Consider the following 6,607-nt stretch of genomic DNA (forward strand, 5'->3'; position numbering starts at 1 on the left):
AAGGACAGATTTCTGTTGCACTTGTTCTAGCACTGCTTGGAGGCAAGAGGAAGAGTGAGGGGAAAAAATGGATTGTGGACAAGGACATGCTATCTCCTACAAACTGCCGGTCCTATAGGGAGCAAAAGAAATGCCACTTTGTCACCAGCATTGTGATGAGGATTTGATGGAGCAATGTCAGTGTGAAGAATAGAAGACAGGTCTCCTACATGGTGGAACAAAACCCTTGCTTTAAAAGGACCTGTGGCATGTTTTCAGCTGTCTGGCCTGAAAAGGGGCTTATTTGCGTGCAGCATTCAGCTGGGTTTAGAATGGCTGCAAATCATTTGCAGTAGTGCGGCTAAAATCTTCCTGACCCCCTGTCATAGACACCTGACAATCAGCACTTTTGCAAAGTCAGGTTTCATCATAGCAATGACAACAAGCCGACAAACTCAAACCAGTCATTACAAGATTGGTGCGGTTCTCTGACAGTCTTTCCAGGTGCTGGCTACATTTGACAATAGATCAGACTAACATCTGACTTCAATCTTAGAGGAATGCTGTCTGAAAAGCCAAGGGGGAAAAGGCCAGTGTATATGAAAGTGTGCTGACTGGAGTAGCAGAGAGCTGTACCTAAGCTTGATCTCAGCCTCTGGGACAAGGTAAGACAACACCAGATCAATTCTCTCTGTTCTAGAAAAGATGGGACCTGCTATGCAACAACTGGGAGTGAGAAGGGTGTTAGATCTTGGTGCTTGTCTCATATTCAGTGTATGTTTGTTCCCTTTTCTCTGCCTGCCTTGGCTGTGAGCAGTGACACTTTTTCTTTGTCCTTGGAAGAAACTATTGCCAAACATTTTTTCTTTTATTTTACCACTACTGCTAAGAATTTCTCGATGCTCCACTCAGGTTTACTTTTGTTCAGCTCTATCCCATGATTCCTAGCTCCACAATCTCAAGATTTGTCTAAGGAGCCATCCCCTTATGAACCAGCGAGTCTTTCCAAAATTAAAATTCTGTCTGAAAACAAAGCTAACTCTGAAACTTGAGCAACAACCAACACCTCTGCCTGGACTGATTGTTTTTAAGCAAGAACAGTGCTTTGAAAGATGAGTCTCCTTTCTAGGCTGTGTGCTCTCCTTTGGCTCCTCCATCATTTCAAAATCAATAGCTGTCTCTGATTGCCCCCCTCCCCTCCAGACCCTGCTCTTTGCTACCTCATTTTGGTTTTAATTTGCCACAGCAAAATTGCAGTCATTTTTCCCCCATCCTAATTAAGAAACCTATCCGTTAAGGAGAAAGAAAACAAAAACAAAACCTTCTTATCTGAGCCCTTAGCGCAGAACAGAGACAGAAATGATTGGTGAGATGATCACCTCTAGAAAGCCAAGGCCTTTATTGATTCTTCTGGCCTTCCTCAGTAAAAACAGAATGAGTTTTAAATTCACCTAGAAGGAAGCTAAAAGCTAATGTAAAGTGCTGACTTTGCAACATCAGAGAAGAAAGAGGCAGTATGTCTTCTAGGCTGACTCACTTTTTACTCTCTATACACAGTTTCAACAAGAATATTTGGAGGAGTTTCATTGTACCTCAGAATAATTTAGGTTGGAAAAGACTTTCAAGATCGTCGAGTCTCAACCATAAACCTAACACAGCCAAGTCCACCACTTAACCATGTCCGTAAGCGCCACATCTACACATAAGTGTGAGTGCCACCTCACCTTACTTCTGTTTCAGTTTCCCCACATTTTGGTATGAATTGGCCTTGCTCCTGACCTTCTAGGGGGTAATGGTCCTGCCCTACCTTTTGGAAGAGCTTTGAGATCATGATACAGATTAGAAAAGCTGTATTGTGGGCAAGTGGCCGCCTTCAGCCAGCAGCACTGAGCACTTGAGTTAAGGAAATAAGCATTGAGTGATGGTGAAGGAGGGTACAACCTCAGTGCTAAGATGTGTGATTACAGACACAAAAAGGGAAAGGCTACACAGAGAAGCTCAGGGGAGAGTCCGCTATGCATGGGGATTTTGTGGAACAGGACATTCAACAGCACCATAGGAAAAGGTCAGAGACAGAATAGTCCCTACTGACTTGGGAAAAATGAGATGGGAAGTGCCTCCACAAGGTTAAAACTTTCACCGTCCAGAGGAATAAACATCTCCTCTATTCTGCGGAGAGGGAAAGCCACTGCAGGCCTTTCCAGACTTTATCCCCTCCCTCCTTCTCCCCCAATGTAGTGGAAGTGGTAGATACCTTCCATGATGCCTGTCTGAATACAAGCCCTAGCTGCGAATAAAAGTCAGATCTGGCTCCCTGCTGTACTCCAGACACTTATTTACCATCTTGGAGAGATAAGCATTTAGCTGATTAACCTGTTCAGAGTCTCTGTGCATAGTCAGCTCCTCCTAAGAGGGGTCATACACTTAAAATAGCAGGAACCAGATGGGGATGATGCTCACTGGGTTAAAATTACTCTCATATTCCAGATTGTTCCACTCTTGACCAGGACCCCAAGGCAAAACCCCTCAGAGCAGGACCTGCTATAAAAGTCCAGACAAGTCTGCATTAAGAGCATAAAAGTAGGCTTTTGAGCCTGGCTTCCTAAGGGAATAAGGCTTATGTTCTCATGGTTTGTGCACGTGTTAAACTCTGCGTGTCCTCACACTCCTGTCCAGTAACTTTGAAACCTGTCGGTCTATTTCAATTAGATTTGATAGAGGGCATAAATTTCACGGCTAATTAAGTTCCTGCAAGTTTAGTAGGTAGCCAGTTAGAGGAGAGGGACCCTATAAATACCCTGATTCAGGAAATGGGTGCACCGTGCATGTATTAAACACTGGAGAGATCACATGGGAAAAATGACTTACAAATGCTCAGCTGGAAGAAAAGCTTCAGTGAGAGCTCACAATTTTTCAGGAACATAAATCCATAGGGAACCATGGTACATTCATTCTGCACCTCACAAAACTACTGCTTTTGGTTTATTGTGATGTAGATGGGAGGAAAAAATTATTTGGTTTAGGAAACTGTAAAAAAATCCCACAGCCTAAGATCCAGTGGATTTAAGTGGATCTGGTGGATCTAGCAGGTTTAGGAACTAGGATTCAGTAGTCCATTTGTTGTTGGCATCCTGTTTGTAACAGAAACTAGCACGAGCAGAGAGAGTGGTGTACCACCTGAAATAGGAAAAGGTGCTGAAGAGGGCTAGTGAGGGAAGTCAGGGTCCCAGGGCACATGATCTATGGGGAAATGTTGTGGGTCCTGGAGTCCTTTCATGTGGCACAGAGGAGACTAAGGGGGGGGCAGGTCTAACTGTAGACTTCAATTATTTGAAGGAGAGTTACAAAGACAGTGGAACCAAATTCTTGGTAGTAACAGATGGTAAAAAAAAAAAGGCAGAGGAAATGGTTACAAGTTGTATTTTGGGAAATTCAGGCAGGACATAAGGTGAAATTTCTTCATAAGGTGAGTAGGGCAGCACTGACAGGTGTTACCGAAAGAAATGGTAGAGTCCCCATCATGGAAGCTTTCTAAGTCTCACGTGGGTAGCCCATTGGCAACAGCACTATTCCTAGGGGGAGGCTGGACTAGACACCTCCAAAAGTCCCTTCAACCACCATTTCTGTGGTCCTCTGACTACAGATATCAGAAGATGATGCAAGGAAACAGCTTGTACGAGCTAAGCTGTAACTTGCACAGTGGCAACTATTATCTCACCTCAACTTTACCAGAGCATATGTGAACATATTCTTAGTCAGTGTTCGTTCTTTGTATAGAAAAATGGTTTTATTAAGATATTTGTGATTATCATTTGCTTAATATAAATAGTGGAACTTATTTTGTACTGTGCTAAACTTGTGTCAGCCACATCTTTTGCCTCTTGTACCAGATCTATAGTGTTATGCTATACATTGTTTTCAACCAGCTTTGGTTATTAGGATTTACAGAGGCATCAGCAGACTGTGGATGACTGTCACTGGTTTTCTCTCAAAGTCTCTTCTTGCATAGAGATTATCCAAAAAAAGGTCTTCTATATATGGGTCTTTTGAGGCCTCCAGCAACTTATTTTTCTGGATCATTAATTTCTGCAGTCCATGTACTTCTGTTAACTTTTTGAGGTAATGTGTTCAGACCCAGGCAAGTTTTATGATTTCATCAGAACTAAAGTATGCTTAGAGCACACTGGATTATAGCTTAATTAATTTTGCATCCCAATTAAGTGGAAGACAATCTTGTCACCGACAAGTCTCTTTTCCATGTTAAATCTATCCTGCTTCAGGTGTGATGCAGAGAATGAGAATGACTTACATGAATAGATGAAGACAGATCCAAGCTCTCGTCTCCACTCTGTAAGATGCAAGCTGGCTTCACCCCGGACCTGTAGCCATGGCAGTGAGATACTGTGCTGCTATCTGGGTATTCTGTACCTACTGCCTTCTTCCCTAGCTACTAGCTTCTCCCTACCTACTAGGTCAGCAGACCATGTAGCATAAATAGAGGAGCTTAGGTGCACCTTATTACTATCTGTAGAAATATCTGATGTGGAACAGTGAGGAAAAAATGTCAACAAGCTCTCAAAGAAAGGAAAAAATACCTAAGATCAGAATCATTCCGGCAGCAGGCACAGCTCTAGGGACTGCTTTGCCCATAAGTTACTGCCTGCTTGGCATGCAGAGGGCATGCAGTAAATCTGTCTTGGGCACTAGCCAGCAGTCTGTTTTGTAACACTGAACTTCTCCAGCACAGTACTCTCAAGAGGACTGAAAATTATAAGTTTGTACAGGCAGTTTCCTCTTCCAGTATTCATCCCACTGTGCTTTGATTCTGATTTAACTGGAGATTTTATATTCCCTTTACTCTTGATTATAAAAAAATCAGTAATTGTTTAAATGTTGTTGGACAGTTAGCTTTATCTATAGATCACATAATGAACAGAGTACATGTGGTAAACAACATGCTTCATTTCCAGGTGGCCTTGAATTAAACACAATTATCTTCCTGTAATCAACTCATTACATTAATTTTCTTGCAGAATTGGTCCAGATGACCTCTTCTTTCCCTCCCCTCAGCTGTGCACAACAGGACATCCTAGAAGACTGCTGCCTATGCCATTGATACATTTTTGTGCTTGTGGCCCTTGGGCAGTACTTCTCCTTTAGAGGACTTAAAAGCTACCGAGATTATCTCAGCGTGCACCTATATGAACATAAAGCAAATATTCGTGGTACCTATGGATACAAAACTTTGATCAGTGCTATGAAAAATCCTGTTGTGTCATCACAAACCTGACCAAATGAGGTGCAATCTCACAGCCTGAGAGCTGTGTAGAGTAGGTCAATGGTTCCCAATCATTCTGTCCTAGAAGGAAAATAAGCAGAGTGTATCACTGGATGCTGCCCTCTTCCCCACCTTCTTCCCAAGGCTGTTGCTGCCTCTTTGAAATCATGTTCTGGAAGCACAGTTTGCAGAGCCCACAGAAGTCCTGTGGTTTGCTCATTTGTACTCCACTCTTCTGTGGTCACAGAACCAACGCTCCTGCTAGGCTGGCAGTCCAGGAAATTCTCCCTTCTTATAGTTGTTTCTCTTTGTACACGGATTACTTCCCCCCCCCACCCCGGGTCATTTCCCATATGCCCATTTCTGGGTCATGGACTTTTCATTTTCCAGGTATCTGATACAGAATTAGATCAGGGCTGTCTCTCGCTCACAATGGCATTAGGTAACAAGCCTGACTGCAAGTCAGTAACTCGGCCAATTCTCAACTCTGTCACATCTAAACATAAGGCTTCAATCGATTGGATACTTCCCAGGACCAATTGCTATCAGTAGTTTGCAGCATTTACTACAACTTCAAACTGCAGAGGATAAACAGTATGGTTTCTCGTGCTTGAATCACAGGAACAACTGAATCCTGGAACAAATGATTGCTTGTCATTTGTTACATGTTTGTAAGGAACTGAAGACATAAAAAAAGAGAACCATGGACTTAAACCTCAGCCTGTGACATGAAGAAACCAGCTCCAGTTCATGACCATCTAATTCCGTGACTGTCTTCTCCATCTTCAGTGCTGAGTGAGCTGGCAGATTTTTGCTTCCCTCTCAAGACTGAAGAAGAGACAGTCTGCCTTCTCACTGTCAGGAAAACAAATATTCCCCACCCCTTCCCCACCTTCAGGTGCCACTAAGGGAGCTTTGCTGTTTTCTGAGACTTACTTAGTCAACTTTCCTTTCTGGTCATGTTGTAAGCTGATTATTTTAGACATTAAATTACTGGAGCTCTTTGCAGTATTGTATAAGGAATTAATTGCACACATACACACATTTACCTGCTGTGAAATAAGCAGACCAGACACACTTTCCCCATGAGGAAAAGCTGCCATATACATATTAAATTGGACTTTGATACTGCAGGCAACACCTCCCCAAAACTGCCCAACAAACGCTGAACTGCCCCTAAGCAAAGCAACCCTTCAGACATATGCAGGGCTCCTCCACCAGAGCTGGCAGATGGCAGAGGCAGTAGATCCAAAAGAAGCCTGGAGGGAACAGCACAAGGGATGCGGCAGCATTAACAATACAGTGAAATAACTAACAGGGAGAAAAAGAAAAGAAGAAAAAAGCCAGCCC

This window comes from Gymnogyps californianus, chromosome 5 (genome assembly GCF_018139145.2).
Source record: "Gymnogyps californianus isolate 813 chromosome 5, ASM1813914v2, whole genome shotgun sequence".
NCBI lineage: Eukaryota > Metazoa > Chordata > Aves > Accipitriformes > Cathartidae > Gymnogyps > Gymnogyps californianus.